This window comes from Staurois parvus, unplaced genomic scaffold, assembly GCF_062004578.1.
Source record: "Staurois parvus isolate SC_StPar_1 unplaced genomic scaffold, SC_StPar_1.0 ptg000340l, whole genome shotgun sequence".
NCBI classification, from domain to species: Eukaryota; Metazoa; Chordata; class Amphibia; order Anura; family Ranidae; genus Staurois; species Staurois parvus.
Window position 1 is genome coordinate 1,780,150 of NW_028318136.1, and position 19,417 is coordinate 1,799,566.

A 19,417-nucleotide genomic window follows, 5' to 3' on the forward strand; every position below is an offset into this window, starting at 1 on the left:
CCCCTGTGAACCTCCGCATTGAAAGGGCACTGGACCAAAAAATGGTCCATGGTCTCCAGTGCCCCCCCCACATTCCAGTCGAGGACAGCCTCTGTCCTCTAGGTTTCTGTACTTTAGGTTCGCACGGACGTAAAGTTACTGGATCTCCCGTTGCTGAACTTGGCTCGTTACCTGACTACTCTCTGCCTGCTCCTCCTGTACCTACCTGCCTGTTAGTTGCTGACCTGGCTGTCTGACTACGCTATAGCTTCACGGTCATCCATGCATCCCGCACAGATCCAGTCCCTGTTGCCCAGGTCTGCTAGCCTCTTCACATCAGGCTCTCTTCTTCTACACACCTCTGGCAGTTACCTCTACCACAGTCGGGCGTACTCAGGGGTTGCGACCTGGTCTCAGTCTGCTCCAAGTCCATCCCCACCATCAGGGGCTCTGGTGAACAAGCAGATTGGGACTTAGACTCCGCGCCCTGGGGAACCCCGCACTGCGGGTTGCTAGAGATCCCACCAGGCGGTTCATGACACCATGTAAATAAACAGCCGAATGGGAGTGCTGCCAATGCGGGGGGATGTTTCTAACCGTCCCCCCACATCCATTGCTTGTGCACACTCCCTGGGAGCACATGGCACCGCGATCAGTGCCCGCTGTGTCCGGAGGACACAGCAGAGCACAGATCATTGTACGGGACCTCTGTGTGAGGTCCCAATCATGTGATCACTGATTGGTCAATCAGTGATCACATGAATAGTAGTAAACAAGATGTTACTTCCTGCCATCATTGCTTACTACTAGTGAAATATGTGAATGATCACAGAGCTCACATGGTACAGGGCTATTCACAACAGCCTAGTACCATGTGACAAGCTGTGACCAATCACAGCTCTCACAGTATTTCTCAATGGCTGCAGGAATACAGCCAGAGAGGAGAAATGATTACTTTTACAGCCTTCATGGGTGTAAAAGCAATCAGTGTATAAAAAAGAAAAAAAAAATCTTCATCACCCCCAAGTAGTACAGTGTCACTATGGTAACACTGTACTGATAGGGTGACAGTATGTTAAAAAAAAAAAATATAAAAAAAATAAAATAAAAATGTAAACAAAAATTTTGAAAAAAATATGATTTTTGGTTATAAACTAATTTGGGCTATTTTTCTTTTTACTAAAAAGATAGCTGAATACATTTTGGCCAAGATTTATGAAGAAAGATTATTTATTTGCAAAATTTTAAAACACTTTTTTTTCAACATTTTTGGACTTTATCATTTATATAGCAAAAAAAAAGAATACAAATCCCAGTGGGGAATACATATCACCAAAATAAAGTTTTATCTGTCTCAAAAAATGCTAAAAAGTCATATGGGTACAGTGTTGCATGACCGCGCAATTGTCATTCAAAGTGTGATAGCACAGGAAGCTGAAAATTGGCCTGGACTGGAAGGGGGTGAAAGTGTCCGGACTTGAAGTGGATAAAAAGGCTGTTTGATCCTTTTTTCTCTGTTCCTCCTCTTTTTCAAGTGACCACCTCTTATCTCCAGACTGAACCATAGCCATGCACATGCTCAATTTTGTGTATATTGCTAGAGAGGTTGTTTCTCTTGGGATAGTGCATGTGTTCAGCACAGGGCCAATCAGCACTGTCCAGACAGAGGTCAGGGGTTTTGCATCCTTCTAGAGCAGAAAGAAAACTCCTCCTACAAGCTTTAGCTAGTGCTCAGCTGGACACTGATAGAAGACACAAGACTGCTATATACTGCTTATGAGAAAAGGTATTTAGCAGTTTATATTTACTTAAATAATTGCATTTACATGTTGTGTGTACTATTAGAGACCAGATATAGTGAATGCAGGGTCCTGGGTTTAGGAACACTTTAAGTGAGGCCTAGTTGTTACCTAGTCATTACTGTTCACCTCCACCATCACAGTAGTGCCCAGGGGCAGACTGACAACTCATGGGGCCCCCGGGCAATAGGGGATCATGGGGCCCCTGTGTCCTTGCCCAAACTCAAAAAAGCCTATGAAAAAGGTACCAGAGGCATCTCATGGGGCCCCCTACTGACCCCGGGCCCTTGGGCAGTGCCCGAGTTTCCACATGGTCAGTCTGCCCCTGGTAGTGCCTGCACTACTTTACAAAACACAGAAACTGCATTGCATGGTACTACTGTAGTAGTGCAGGCACTGCGATAGAGGTGTAGTTAACACTGACACCTGCTGCAGATCAAAAGTGCAATGCGTTTTAAACATGGAAAACACGCATGGAACATAGGTTTCCTGCACTGCCTTCTGGTTTTAACTGCCCTTAGATAAATTAATAAAAGCTGACCATTGTAAGCACCCCTGTCAATGTTCAATGGTTTATCTATAACCTTCTAACTGCCACTTTTGCTGGACAGCTTGGTCTGTTTAGGCTTGTTCACACCATATGTGCATGAAAACTGGAAAACCACGCAGATTTCACTTGCAGAGATATGAGTTTACATCAGTTTCACATCAATTTGCATTAGTTTTATAATGCGTTTCAGTGAGTTTTTATGCCCGTTGACATCAAATTTCAAATGTGTTTCATAGAGTTTTTATGCACGTCAGCTATGTGCTCTGTTCACACCACAGTGTTGGTGTAATTTCAGATTTTTTTTCTGCATAGAAAACAGCATACACATTTCAGATTCTTGCACAGAAAAAAATCCACACTGATACCTTGAGGCTAGGTTCACACTTGCCTGCATTCTGCAGGTTGGTTGCTGGTGTAGGATTTGCACCTGTTTCCGCACCCACAACCACCACAAATTGCACTGCTCTTACGAGATGCATGGTGCTGCCATTCATTCTGAATGGTATTCCTACGCCTTCCTACGTCATCTATAAAGTCTAAAAGTTTTTTTTAGACTTTTCGATTTTATAGATGACTGGGTCAGAGCAACTCCAAAACTGCAGCTTGTATGGGATGTTCCTGGTCTGCAGTGGTCAGGAACTACCAAAGTGGTCCCAGGAAGAAAAACCAGCAAATTGGCAACAGGGTGATGGGCAACCAAGGATCATTGATGCACGTGGGGAGTGAAGGCTTGCCTGTGTAGTTGTTTCCAATAAAAGTGCTACTCCAGCGCAATATGCTGAAAAAGTTTATGCTGGTTCTGATAGAAAGGTGTCAGAACACACAGCACATCACAGTTTGTTTTGTATGGGGCTGCATAGCCTAAGACTGGTCAGGGTGCCCATGCTGACCTGTGTCTACAGCCAAAAGTGCCTACAGTGGGCACATGAACATCATAAATGGACCACGGAGCAATGGAAGAAGGCAGCCTGGTCTGATGAATTCAAGAATGGTCTGAGGAACACAACCACAAGTTCAAGGTGTTGACATGACCTCCAGATTCTTCAGATCTCAATCCAATCAAGCATCTGTAGGATGTGCTGAGAAAACAAGTCCGCTCCATAGAGGTCCAACTTACAGGCCTAAAAGGATCTTCTACAGATAGGCTTAGCACCAGATACCACAGCATACCTTCAGAAGTCTAATGGAGTCCCTTCCTCAACAGTTTACGTGGGTGGTCATAATGTATGTGCTGATCAGTGTATATATATATATATATATATATATATATATACACACATATATATATATATATATATATATACACACATATATATACACATATACACACACATACAGTTGTGTTCAAAATAATAGCAGTGTGTTGAAAAAAGTGAATAAAGCTCAAAATCCTTCTAATAGCTTTTATTTCCATACACACATATGCATTGGGAACACTACACATTCTATTCCAAATCAAAACATGAAGAAAAATAGATCAAATTTGTGTTGTTCCTCTAAAAAATTTGAAGAAAAGTGAATATTAGACTGTATTTTTCTTTACAAACTCAAACATTCACTATATAAACTGAAAAATGTTGGAAGATTTTGCTTGCCTTTGAATCGCTTAATGAATATTTAGTTGTATAAGCACTGTTTCTGAGAACTGCTGTACATCTGTGTTGCATGGAGTCAACCAACTTCTGGCCCCTGTGAACAGGTATTCCAGCCCAGGATGATTGGACTACATTCCACAGTTCTTCTCTATTTCTTGGTTTTGCCTCAGAAACTGCATTTTTGATGTCACCCCACAAGTTTTCTTTTGGATTAAGATCCAGAGATTGGGCTGGCCACTCCATAACGTCAATCTTGTTGGTCTGGAACCAAGATGTTGCACATTTACTGGTGTGTTTGGGGTCGTTGTCTTGTTGGAACACCCATTTCAAGGACATTTCCTCTTCAGCAAAAGGCAGCATGACCTCTTCAAGTATTCTGATGTATTCAAACTGATCCATGATCCCTGGTATGCGATAAATAGGCCCAACACCGTAGTATGAGAAACATCCCCATATCATGATGCTTGCACAACCATGCTTCACTGTCTTCACAGTGTACTGTGGCTTGAATTCAGTGTTTGGGGGTCGTCTGACAAACTGTCTCCGGCCACTAGACCCAAAAAGAACAATCTTACTTTCATCAGTCCACAAAATGTTGCGCCATTTTTCTATGCCAGTCAATGTGCTCTTTGGCAAATTGTTACCTCTTCAGCACGTCTTTTTTTCAACAGTGGGACTTTGCGGGGGCTTCTTGCAGATAGCTTGGCTTCACATAGGTGTCTTCTAATTGTAACAGTACTCACAGGTAACTTTACACCTTCTTTCATCTTCCTGGAGCTGATTGTTGGCTGAGTCCTTGCCATTTTGGCTATTCTTCTATCCATTCAAATGGTAGTTTTTCGCTTTCTTCCACATTTTTCACGTTTAGGTTGCCATTTTAAAGCATTTGCGATCATTTTAGCGGAGCAGCCTATCATTTTCTGCACTTCTTTATATGTTTTCCCCTCTCCAATCAACTTTTTAATCAAGGTACGCTGTTCTTCAGAACAATGTCTGGAATGACCCATTTTCCTCAGAATTTCAGAGAGAAATGCACTGTAACCAGCATGTACAACATTTGCTGCCTTCCTTCCTTAAATAAGGGCAATAATTGCCACCTGTTTTTCAAAGAATTAATGACCTCACTAATAGAACTCCACACTGCTATTATTTTGAACATGCCCCTTTCAATTAGTGATTCAATTACACAGAATCAGCAGTATGCATGTCATGACTGTTGGGTCTGTTGGATTTCTATTACTCTACTACCCCTGCTAGTAAATGATTTGCCATGTAGAAATATCATTTCTACCAAAAACAGTGATTGATCAGGTTAGTGATGTCTGACTGCTATTATTTTGAACACAACTGTATATATATATATTTAACCCTGTAATACAAAGACTTGGTGAATCCAGTAGTTCAGTTCTTGAATACCTGCATACGTCAGATATTCTGTGTGTGATGAATACAAATCCTTATTGTAAATAAACGCACCACAATACCACAATAAATGCCCAGACAGCTGGTCCTGACACTACACTTCCACAGCAGCTTGTGAAGAGTCTTGACATAGGATAGATCCGTTCTCAGATGTACACCCAAAGATGGCCTTGTGTTCCCGAATCCATCTCCCCTCACACATGCTGCATTGATATGCAACCACAGAAGCGGGTGCAGCAGAACAAGGCCGGAGCTGCCTCTTTAAGGACTCAGAAAGTGCTGTCCTCCCACCATCGTGCAGCACCACTTCAACGCGTCGCAGCTGGTTGCCTAGTAACTGGCAATGCTACCTGCCCGCTCACAGAAAAAGAAGATGAAGGAGGCGGTGGACTCCAACATGCTGCATTGGAATAAGGATATGTAAGTACACACTTTACTACAGTCAGTAAGACAATAGATTACAAGCAGGCAGCATCTACATTACAATTCATACTTCGCATGAATCCATACAGCATTTGCCAGCATTACCGAATCAAATACTATTTTGAGGTTATAAAAAAGGACCATTTTGTTGCCTTGAATTAAAAAAAACTGCTGCCCCCAGGCTCCCTCATGTGACCTAAAGCCTAGGCAGTCTAGATCACATGGTCTGTGCCTACTAGGGGCATTGCAAATGATTTACATGAATAGAGACTGCATAGAGTTTATTGGTTTTAATCAGAGACATAGGTGTGTGCAGCCTGTTGCATTAGGGTGTGCACCCCAAAGGTCAAACACACCCGCATACCTCAAAGCTCAAACATATACACACACCTCCCAAAGCTCACACACACACATACCCCAAAGCTCAAACATATACACACACCCCAAAGCTCACACACGCACACACCCCAAAGCTCAAAAACACCCCAAAGCTCAAACACACACACACCCCAAAGCTCAAACACACACGCATAACTCAAAGCTCAAACATTTACACGCCCACCCCCCAAAGCTCAAACATATACACACACACCCCAAAGCTCACACACGCACATACCCCAAAGCTCAAACATATACACACACACCCCAAAGCTCAAACACACACACACTCTGAAGCTCAAACACACACACTCCAAAGCTCAAACACACACACTCCAAAGCTCAAACACACACACACTCTGAAGCTCAAACACACACACTCCAAAGCTCAAACACGCACATACCCCAAAGCTCAAACACGCACATACCCCAAAGCTCAAACATACACACACCCCAAAGCTCAAACATATACACACACACCCCAAAGCTCAAACACATACACACACACCCCAAAGCTCAAAAACACCCCAAAGCTCAAACACACACGCATAACTCAAAGCTCAAACATTTACACACCCACCCCCCAAAGCTCAAACATATACACACACACCCCAAAGCTCACACACGCACACACTCTGAAGCTCAAACACACACACTCCAAAGCTCAAACAAACACACACCCCAAAGCTCAAACACGCACATACCCCAAAGCTCAAACACGCACATACCCCAAAGCTCAAACACGCACATACCCCAAAGCTCAAACATACACACACCCCAAAGCTCAAACATATACACACACACCCCAAAGCTCAAACATATACACACACACCCCAAAGCTCAAAAACACCCCAAAGCTCAAACACACACGCATAACTCAAAGCTCAAACATTTACACACCCACCCCCCAAAGCTCAAACATATACACACACACCCCAAAGCTCACACACGCACACACTCTGAAGCTCAAACACACACACTCCAAAGCTCAAACAAACACACACACCCCAAAGCTCAAACACACACACACACACACACCCCAAAGCTCAAACATATACACACACCCCCCAAAGCTCAAACATATACACTTACACCCCAAAGCTCAAACATATACACACACACCCCAAAGCTCACACACGCACATACCCCAAAGCTCAAACATATACACACACCCCCCAAAGCTCACACGCACATACCCCAAAGCTCAAACATATACACACATACCCCAAAGCTCAAACACACACACACCCCAAAGCTCAAACACACACACACCCCAAAGCTCAAAAACACACACCCCAAAGCTCAAACCCACACACACACGCACACACTCCAGAGCTCAAACACACACACACCCCAAAGCCCAAACATACGCACACACACACACACATATATACAGTAAATACACACATACATAGACACTCTTATAATAATGACAACTGTTTTTTTGTGCAAATCCAATTTGCAGCTTATGATTATAGTATGAATTTATTTGCTTTAGGCCCAAACAGCCCGACAGAAAAAATACACGAACTGGAGCATTTTTTTCCACAATGGGTCTATATTTTGCAAACACCTTCAGAGTTCAGGAGTATGCTGCGTAGAGAGGACAGGGATCAGGAGTACGCTGCATAGAGAGGGCAGAATTCATGAGTATGCTCATACAGAGGGCAGAGTTCAGGAGTACACTGCGTACAGAGAGCAGAGTTCAGGAGTATGCTGCGTACAGAGAGAACAGTGCATGAGTACGCTGCATACAGAGGGAAGAGTTCAGGAGGGCACTGGGTACAGGGGGCAGAATTCAGGAGGGTGCTCGGTACAGAAGGCAGAGTTCAGAAGTATGCTCTATACAGAGGGCAGACTTCAGGAGTATGCTGCATACAGACGGCAGAGTTCAGGAGTACACTGTGAACAGAGAGCAGAGTTCATGAGTACACTGGATACCAAGGGCAGAGTTCATGAGTACACTGCATACCGAGGGCAGAGTTCATGAGTACACTGCATACCGAGGGCAGAGTTCATGAGTAGACTGCGTACAGAGGGCAGAGTTCATGAGTATACTGCATACCGAGGGCAGAGTTCATGAGTAGACTGCGTACAGAGGGCAGAGTTCATGAGACTGCATACAGAGGGCAGAGTTTATGAGTACACTGCGTTCAGAGGGCAGAGTTCATGAGTAGACTGCGTACAGAGGGCAGAGTTCAGGAGTTCGCTGCATACAGAGGACAGAGTTAAGGAGTATGCTGCCTACCGAGGACAGAGTTCAGGAGTGCACTGTGTACCGTGGGCAGAGTTCAGGCGTATGATGCATACAGAGGGTAGAGTTCAGGACTATGCTGCGTACAGAAGGCACAGTTTAGGAGTGCACATCTCACACATTACTTTACAAGCAAAAATGACTGTCCCCCTCCCACCTCAGTAATACAGAGCTTTCCCTCACAAATTTTCCCCAACAGAGCTCTCCTTCCACCCACATATATTGACAAGTATTTTTTGCTGCCCATCTCTTTCCTCTGTTTATGTTTTTATAATGGACCTTTATGAGAAAAATGTGGCAACACTAATGTTTAGCAGGATTATTACAAATTATTAAAAACCAGGGAATTCAAGGATAACCACCAGTTAATTTCACAACAATAGACATACTATAAAAACTATTTATGTTTGTATATATTTGTTTTCTATACGTATATATTAATTATATATTGGAATTGCATACGTATTTTACAGTACACATATTGTTGTGCAATTACCTGGTGGTCATACTTGAATCCCCTAGTTTTTCATTATTTGCAATAATTGTTATTTTTCGGATTGATGACCCCCAGGTTATTATTAACAACCTTTTCTTGGGTGTACACATCCCCCACATTACATACATTATATTGCCAAAAGTATTGGGATATCAATCTCAAAGAACCAGGGTGTCCCCTTTAAAGGTCTGGTCAGGTCTGGTGCCCCTCTTAAATCGACATCAACTGCTCATGGATGGCTCGCCTCCTCTGTGGATGGTAGGCGCTCGAGGAGCTCAGAAAAAAGGAGGCCAATAGCGTGATACCGTAGGAACAGAGGGTGCTTTATTAGCCAGGTAAATAAACAAAAACCACTGACCAGTATGGTGATCCAAGATGGCTGCCGGGACCGATATGGTGCCGGAAGCATGGCGTCCTAGTGCTGTAGCCCCTCCCTAGGACGCATTACACCTATTTATTTTACATGCATTTACACTTAGGTCACTTTGTCACCTATTTTGGAACTTTCATCATTCAATATATTGATGCTTTTAAACGTCATGTTTATAAATTGCTACTAAGGCTCGACATGTGATATATGATGCATGGTTTCTTTTATCATATCACGACTATTAGTGTTTAACATTTTCTTATAAGCGCTACACCCTGCTGTTTTATTGTTTATTTTGGAGGTTTTTGGTACCTTAGCTGCTTACTGACTTTTAGCGCTCACTTATTCCTTTTTCATTGGGATGTCTGCCTTTACCCGCACATGAACTTTAATGGCATCCCAGTCTTGGTCCATAGGGTTCAATACTGAATTGGCCCACCCTTTGCAGCTATAACAGTTTCAACTCTTCTGGGAAGGCGGTCCACAAGGTTTAGGAGGGTGTCTATGGGAGTTGTTGACCATTTTTCCAGAAGCACGTTTGTTAGGTCAGGCACTGATGTCAGACGGGAAGGCCTGGCTCACAGTCTCCACTCTAATTCTTCCCAAAGGTGTTCTGTTGGGTTGAGGTCAGGACTCTGTGCAGGCCAGTCACGTTCCTCCATCCCAAAATCGCTCATCTATGTTTTTATGGACCTTGTTTTGTGCACTGGTGCACAGACATGTTGGAACAGGAAGGACCATCCCCAAACTGTTCCCACAAAGTTGGGAACATGAAATTGTTCAAAATATCTTGGTATGCTGACACACTGAGAGTTCCCTTCACTGGAACTAAGTGGTCAAGCCCAACCGCCAAAGCCCAGACACGTCCACCAGTGGCAGTGTGCTTTACACCACTGCATCCGACGCTTTGCATTGCACTTGGTGATGTAAGGCTTCGATGTGCTTCAGCATGTGCTGACCCCGCTCTGTCATTTTACGTGGCCTACCACTTGGTGGCTGAGTTGCTGTTGTTCCCAGTTGCTTACACTTTGTTATAATACCACTAGCAGTTGACTGTGGACTACTTAATAGGAAGGAAATGTCATGGATGGATTGCACAGGTGGCTACTTATCACGGGACCACGCTTGAATTCACTGAGCTCCTGAGAGTGACCCATTCTTTCACAAATGTTTGTAGAAGCAGTCTGCATGCCTAGGGGCTTGATTTTATACACCTGAATCTAGTGAATAGGAGGGGTGTCCCAATACGTTTGGCAATACAGTGTATTTATTGAGTAATGTTTAAGCGGGCTGTAGGGAGAACAAATGTGGAAACATTGATTTGTAAAGGGGCTGTAATAGCAGTGACATCTGGCAGTCTTAAATAATGGATTTCCAGTATACCAGTCTACAACCCAGGCTCCAAAAACCCTTATAGCAGGTTTGTGGTCTTTGACCATATTTGTAGCATACTTGCAGTCTTTAACTGCATTTATGTTATATTAGATATATATATTGAATATGATATGTGGTACCAGTCTAAAGGCAACAGTAGATATTAGGCAGTAGTTATACATACAGGCAGGATAGTACTGTCTGTGGCCAGAGGTTGGTGCATTAACATGCATGCTCAGCTTGCCTGTGGAACAGGAGGGAGGATTGAGTACATGCTAGTGACAATTTACAGTGGATATAAAAGTCTACACACCCGTTAAAATGTCAGGTTTCTGTGATGTAAAAAAATGAGACAAAGATAAATCATTTCAGAACTTTTTCCTCATTTAATGTAACATAAAAACTGTACAACTCAGTTGAACAACAAACTGAAATCTTTTAGGTGGAGGAAAGTAAAAATAAAAACTAAAATAATGTGGTTGCATAAGTGTGCACACCCTTACATTTATACTTTGTTGAAGAACCTTTTGATTTTATTACAGCACTGAGTCTTTTTGGGGATGAATCTATCAGCATGGTACATCTTGACTTGGCAATATTTGCCTACTTCTTTCTTGCAAAAACTCTCCAAATCTGTCAGATTGCGAGGGCATCTCCTGTGCACAGCCCTCTTCAGATCACCCCACAGATTTTCAATCAGATTTTTGTCTGGGCTATGGCTGGGCCATTCCAAAACTTTCATCTTCTTTTGGTGAAGCCATTCCTTTGCTAATTTGGATGTATGCTTTGGGTCATTGTCATGATGAAAGATGAAGTTCCTCTTCATGTTCAGCTTTCTAGCAGAAGCCTGAAGGTTTTGTGCCAATATTGACTGGTATTTGGAACTGTTCATAATTCCCCCTACCTTGACTAAGACCCCAGTTCCAGCTGAAGAAAAACAGCCCCAAAGCATGATGCTGCCACCACCATGCTTCACTGTGGGTATGGTGTTCTTTTGGTGATGTACAGTTTTGTTTTTGCACCAAACATACCTTTTGGAATTATAGCCAAAAAGTTCAACCTTGGTTTCATCAGACCAGAACACATTTTCCCACATACTTTTGGGAAACTTCAGATGTGTTTTTAAAAAACATAGCCAGGCTTGGCTGTTTTTCTTCATAAGAAAAGGTTTCCGTCTTGCCACTCTACCCCATAGCCCAGACATATGAAGAATACGGGAGATTGTTATCACATGTACCACACAGCCAGTACTTGCCAGATATTCCTGCAGCTCCTTTAATGTTGCTGTAGGCCTCTTGGCAGCCTCCCAGTAATGTCACTGTTGCACCATATTTTCTCCACTTGATGATGAATGTCTTTACTGTGTTCCATGGTATATCTAATGCCTTGGAAATTCTTTTGCACCCTTCTCCTGACTGATACCTTTTAACAGTGAGATTCTTCTGATGGTTTTGGAAGCTCTCTGTGGACCATGGCTTTTGCTGTAGGATGTGACTAAGAAGATTTCAGGAAAGACCTTATAGAACAGCTGAACTTTATTTGGGGTTAATCAGAGGAACCTTAAATGATGGCAGATGTATACTGACTCCTATTTAACATGATTTTGAATGTGATTGCTTAATTGTGAACACAGCTACATCTCCAGTTATAATAGGGTGTGCAAACTAATGCAACAACATTATTTTATGTTATTCCCTTCCCCCCCAGAAAAAAAAAAGATTTCAGTTTGTTTTTCAATTAAGTTGTACAGTTTATAGGTCACATTAAAGATGGAAAAAGGTTTGAAATGATTTATCTTTGTCTTATTTTTTTACATCACAGAAACCTGACATTTTTTGATGGGTGTGTAGACTTTTTATGTCCACTGTATATCATTAGAAAGAACAGTGACCAGACAAGATTTTTAAAACTATTCAATTGATCTTTATTTCAAGAGTCTTTGGACAGGATTGTCTGCGATTCCCATAAACCAGGAGTTGCCCTACTTTCCAAACAAAGGGCCAGTTTACTATCCTTCAAACTTTAGTACTGTGGCCAGTGTAAGTAGAAAATGACCTGGTATCAGTGGGAGTAAATGACTCATAGTTGGCATCATTGGAAGAAACAGTGCCCCATTGTTGGTGTCAGTGGAAGGAATAGTGCCCCAAAGGCCGGGGCCAGATAAGCAAAGGGCCACATCTGGCCCCCAAGCCACAATTTGGAGACCACTGTCATAGACCTAGGATTGTTCCCATTTCTACCTGAATGAGATGATTCTTAGCTTGTTTGTAAAGAAGACTTCAACAGGTCTACTGATGGGTAGGTATCAAGGCTCCAGGGTATGACCAGAGGTATGTGAACTGACGCAGGGAAACGCAGGCTTCAGATAAGTTATAAACAATATAATTTATTAATACTAACAATACATAAACGCAGTGCAATACTAAAACATAACACAGTGCAAACGAACCAAACCACCCACAGATAACAATACATACAATGCAAGCGTCGTCAGGCAAGCCGGGTCAATAACAATCGGGCAGGTAGGAACAGGAGGAGCAGGCAGAGAGTAGTCAGGTCATGAGCCGGGTACAGCAACTAACGGGCAGGTAGGTACAGGGGGTCAGGCAGAGAATGGTCGGGGTCACAAGCCAGGGATCAAACAGGAGAAGTCAGCAGAGGTCTGGATCAGGCAGGGTCGGCAACGAATCAGTCAGACAGGAACAGGAACAGGAACAGGAATGCAGGTAACAAGATACAGGGGCCCATAGAAAAACACACACCAAGGCACAGACTGCAGGTCTGGCCATCCCTTAAATACACCTGTGATCAGCCTCAGGTGTTTTGGCTGACTGCAGGGTTGAGTCTCTGATTGCTGAGAGCACCCGCTGGCCAGCCCTGGTACTGCAGCCCACAAGGCAGGTGAGTCCCACCATTACTGGCAAGTCCATTCCTGACAGTAGGTGATGGAATAACATTGAATTCACTTCCTGTAGTAGCAGATATAGTGCAATCAAACAATGTTCTAGTTCACCCTTGCTGAAAGATCAATTTTTACACAGAATACGGTTTTACAGTGGTTCTAAATGCAGGTTTTTTCAGTGTGCAGCCATTGGCTCCCACTGCTGTCAATGACAGCCAGAGAGGAGAAAGCAAAGCAGAGGCGGGGCTGTGCCTCGCCCTATGTGTCTTATGGACACAGAGAGCCAGCTCAGGAGTGAGCCCACACAAGTGTGCAAGTGGACTGCGATGGGGCACTCAGCAGGAAGGAGGAACCAGGAGTGCCGGTGGGGACCGTAGAAGAGGAGTGGGGCTGCTCTTACACAGGGCAGGTAAATGGTTGTTTTTTTATTTTTTTTTTGTATTTTTAATTCTTACCTTTACAATCACTTTGATGTAATATCATTTTGCTCATCTCCGTAACTTAATGCGGGATGATTTTCAAAAACTGCTCTACCTGGGTAAGTTACTTTCCAGTTTCTATTTTTCACCACATTATGCCTGGATATTTATTCTCATGAAAACATTGTCTGGTCAGATCAGCTTGGTAGAAGCGTTTACCAGCCCAGCACAAATGAGAAATGACATGAGAGCATTTCATTATTATCCACATCCCTCATCATACGGGCATGACAGATGTACAGGCTCTGATTATACCTGGACAAGGTTCATGGTTCTTACACGACCTGCTTCCAGCAGTTGGTGCAATAGTTCCCTTCCGATAAGCATTTCATGCCTGTTCACTGGAAGAAGCAATATTTGAAATGTATTCGGTGGGTTGTATAAGATGGAATTAAACGCGCTATGATGTCATGTAACGGTAAATCCATATTAATGTGTAAATAAAAGTTATACTTCATGAGACAGCTCTGCTGATGTGTGCTGACTGCACCTGCAGGGGTAGTACCAGCTGTTCAAGTGTATTTGCATTACATGAAGCAGCACATTCAAAAAAGGCTTTTCTGACTATGGTAGTTTTATTCCTATCTGCCAAAATTAAAGTGCAACAGTGAAATCCTATTTAATGAATATCACTTCAGGCGGTAAGGAAAATCAGGCAGGAAAATGTGAAATGTAATCCAGGAAATACTGCATATAGTTTAACTTTTGTTGTTTTTTTAAATATATATTCTTATGAAAGAGTATAGTGTAAAGCATAACTCCACATTTTGTGAAGCTGTCCTTTAACCGCTTGCCTACAGGGCACTTGTACCCCCTTCCTGCCCAGGCCAATTTCCAGCTCTCAGCGCTGTCACACTTTGAATGACAATTGCGCGGTCATGCAACACTGTACCCATATGAAATTTTTAGCATTTTTTTTGACAGATAGAGCTTTATTTTGGTGGTATATAATCAGCTCTGGGTTTTTTATTTTTTTCTTAAACAAACCAAAAACCACTGAAAATTTTGAAAAAAAAAAAGTTTCTTAGTTTTTGTTATAAAATTTTGTAAATAAGTGTTTTTTCTCCTTCACTGATGTGTGCTAATGAGGCTGTAGTGATGGCCACTGATAGGTGGCACTGATGAGGAGGCACTGGTAGGTGGCACTGATGGGCATCACTGATGGGCACTGAAAGGCAGCACTGATAGGCGGCACTGACTGGCACTGTTAGGTGGCACAGCGTGTCCGAGGGACACAGTGCACCACCGATCGCCGTGCTGCGCGCTCCCTGAGCCGCGCATGCGCGGTGAGAATGGAAGGACGTCATATGGGAGAGAAATCTCCCTAATGGAACACAGCAAGAAAAAAAAAATTTTTTTTAACCATTTCCTACTCTTTAACAGAAAAATGGTTTTAAATACACATTAAAGAATAAATATGCAACAATAACAAAAATATCGGAGCATTACCAAGAACTAAAAGGCAAAACTTTTTTCATTTTGTATAGAGCTAGGGAGGGTTAAAACCTCTGTCAGGTTTTTTGTCATCTGTGCCCCGTTGGGAAGACATACTTTCACTTCCTGTCTCACAACCAAAAAAGGGAGTGATAAGAATTCCCTGAAAATTAAGGGAATCTCTTGGGGGCCACCAGCTCCCTGTTGGGAGATTTCACCTCTAATACTGTTCTCCCTTCTAGCTGGATTTTAGGACCAGAAACAACATTAAAGAGGAACTCCACCCTTACTATGGAAATAACATTTTTAAATCCTAAACCTTGTCCCTGTATAAAAAAAAAAAAAGAAAAAAAAAAAAAAGAACACTAGTCTATGGAGTCCAGCATTGTCTTGCTTGTAAGGAAAGTTCTCCCCACACTGCTGCTCTCCACAGCCGCCATCTTGAAATCAAATCTGGCTCATGCAATGAGCTTATTTGTCACCCTTAAATGAATGAGATCATCAAACAAATGTTAATACTACAGAAAGATAACGCAAGTAAATGCAAAATGTAGTTTATAGATGATGATTTCATTTATTAGGGAAAAAGCTGCCCAAACCTGCCTGCACCCCCCTCTCCCTTGCTAAATCATGAATGAACTGTGATTAACCACGTTTGTTGGAAAGTGGAGTAAAATTTCACTTGCCACAACCAGGACTGATTACTGCCAGACCTGTTGAAGCAAAAAATCACTTAGGCTCCATTCACACTAGGGCTTTTCAAATCACAGGCAGAATCGCCACGATTCTGCCCCCGATTTGAAAATGCACTCTGACAATGTGAAAACGCGCAATCGCGTGTCCAGGTGCTATTTATTTCAATGGCAGCTGAAAACATGGGGCGCGTCGTATAAAAACTTGTATAAGCTAAACTATATTTCTTTATTAAATGAAGTAAAGGGAGAATTAAAAGCATTAGAAAGAGGAATCCCATCGTGGTTAGGTCGTATAAACTTGGTAAAAATGATAATTGTACCAAAAATTATATACAGATTCCAAATGATACCAATTAAACTCCCAGAAACTTTTTTTAATGTAATAAAAAGAATGATAACGGGATATATCTGGAGGAAGAAAAAACCAAGGGTGTCCCATGCAATACTAAGTAGAGATAAAGAGAAGGGTGGCTTGGGAGTTCCGGATATAAAGAGATATTACAAAGCAGTATTATTAGGGAGAATTTTTGATTGGACGTTTAATTTAGAGGAGAAAAGTTGGGTAAAAATAGAGAATACACTTAGTGGAACCAATTTGAATAGAATAATATGGCTACCGACACAATATAGAGGATTGAAGGAAGATTTAAGTTTGTACACTGTAAATGTATTAAGGGAATGGGATAAAATACACAAATATATGAAATGGGAATTTAATTCTATACTTATGCCACTAAAAAACACAGAATTTTTTCCACCAGGTAGAGAAGAGATAACAGGTAGATGGCTTATAAAGGAGGATGTCCAACTCAGAGATATAATGGGGGATGGGAAACTGAAGACCTTTAAAGAGTTGGAAAAGGAAAAGGGAAATATATTCACTAGATTAGATGAGTGGCGTTATCATCAATTAAAAAGTTTTTGGGGAAACCTCCCAAAACCCCTGAGAATGAAAAAGGATTGGAATTTGTTTGAAAGGTTGCTGGACTCACGGGGTGATGGGAAACATGGAATAGCTAAAGTATATAGAATTCTCACAGATTTAGACACAAACTCTAAACCATTGCACATTGTGAATTGGGAAAGAGATATGGGGGTGGTATTAGATGAAGGAAAACAGAAGAAAATAAATAGATTAGTTCACGAAAATGCAAGTTTGAGGGATGTAGAATTAAATTACAAGTGTTTGACAAGATGGCACATTGTTCCGAGTGTGGAGGGTAAGATAAGTGTGGAGAAACCACAGTGGTGTTGGCGAGAGTGTGGGGAAGTGGGGACAGTTTTTCATATTTGGTGGGAATGTCCAAAGATTCAAATATTCTGGAAAAAAATAATATATTTAATAGAGAACATCACTGAATTGAACATCGGGTTAGACCCTGGGTTGTGCTTGCTACACAGTTCAGAGATATCAGTTAGTAAGTATAAGAAATTAGGTTTAGGGTACTATCTGAATGCAGCAAAAAGTCTGATCCCCAAATATTGGAAGAAAAAAGAAATACCGAAAGAGGAGGAGTGGATAGAGAGAGTAAATTGGACTAGGGAGATGGAGAAGACATATTATCTACAGGAAGATAAGTTGGAGATATACCTCGTGAAATGGGAAAAATGGGAAAATTTCGTAATAAGTATGAGAAAGTGAAGAGTAGAATGTTATAGAGAAAAATTGGGTAGGTTATGCTTGCTTTGGATACAAGTCAAGGAAATGCAGAGTGGGGGGGGGGGGGGGATGGGGTCAAGGTTTTAAGAGGGGGGTAATTGAAACAATAAGAAAAAATCGTATATTTATAATGATGGAGATGAAATTGTTTATGGTTATTTATGTGAAAAATTACTAATAAATATTTAAATAAAATAAAAAAAAAAAAAAAAAAAAAAACATGGGGCATTCTTGCCACGATCATGGGTAGTGTTTCACACGACAAACATGCCCCGATCAAACAAAATCGTGGGACGATCAAAACACCCAAAAATGGTTCCAGGACCTTTTGTATGCGAAGTTGACATGGGGAAAACCGTGCCATGATCGCAGAAAAAATGCCCCACGTTTTAGGTGTCATTGAAATGAACTGCGGTGATTTCGCACCTGATTTTAAATTCCCTAGTGTGAATGAAGCCATAAATGGAAACTGTCTGACAAAGTGAAGCACGCAAAAAAAAGATCTAAAAAAAGCAACACATCATGATGCGATCTAAAGAAATTCAGGAACATATTTGAAACAAAGTAATTGACATGGAAAGGGTTACAAAGCCATTTCTAAGGCTTTGGGACTCAAGCAAACCATGGTGAAACCCATTATCCACAAAATTACTCCAAAAGCACAATGACAAGGAGGTCATTAAAGAACCTAGAACAACATTTAAAGAACTGCAGGCCTCACTTACCTCAGTTAAGGTCAGTGTTCATGATTTATCAATAAGAAAGACTGGGCACTGCTGACCAGAAAGAACACAAAGGCTTGTCTTACATTTGCCAGAAAAAAAATCTTGATTATCCCCAAGACTTTTGGGCAAATATTCTGTGGACTGATGAGACAAAGGAACTTTTTGGAAGGTGTGCGACCCATTACATCTGGTGTTAAACTAACAGCATTTCATAAAAAGAACATCATACCAACAGTCAAACATGGTGGTGGTAGTGTGATGGTCTGGGGCTACTTTGCAGCTTCAGGACCTGGATGACTTGCCATAACTGATGGAACAATGAATTCTGCGCTCTATCTGAACGAGAATGTCTGGCCATCAGTTAGTGATCTCAAGCTCAAGCACACTTAGATTATGCAGCAGGACATGATCCGAAACACACCTGCAAGTCCACCTCTGAATGGCTCAAAAAAAAAGTTAAGTTTTTGAAGTGGCCTAGTCACAGTCCAGACTTAAATCTGATTGAGATGCTGTGGCATGCCCTTAAACAGGCCGTTAATGCTTGAAAACCCTCCAGTGTGGCTGAATGAAAACAATTCTGCAAAGAAGAGTTGGCCAAAATTCCTCCACAACGATGTGAAAGACTCATTGTCAGTTATTGCAGACGCTTGATTGCAGTTGTTGCCACCAAGGGTGGCACAACCAGTTATTAGGTTTAGGTGGCAATTACTTTATCACATAGGGCGAGCCGGTATGAACAGTTTTTTTTCCCTTAATAAATGAAATAATTTAAAAAACTGCATTTTGTATTTATTCAAGTTATATTTGTGTGCTATAAAAATTTGTTCGATGATCTGAATCATTTAGTGTGACAAATATGTCCCCCCCAAAAAATAAATAAAT

At 41.8% G+C, this 19,417-nt stretch overlaps 1 protein-coding gene across 1 annotated transcript in view; it reads left to right on the forward strand.

Annotated features, from left to right (window-relative positions):
- LOC149456944 (gap junction delta-2 protein-like) overlaps positions 1-19,417 on the forward strand; it is a 77,539-nt gene that overhangs the window by 51,306 nt on the left and 6,816 nt on the right. The gene's annotated exons all lie outside the window — the stretch shown is intronic.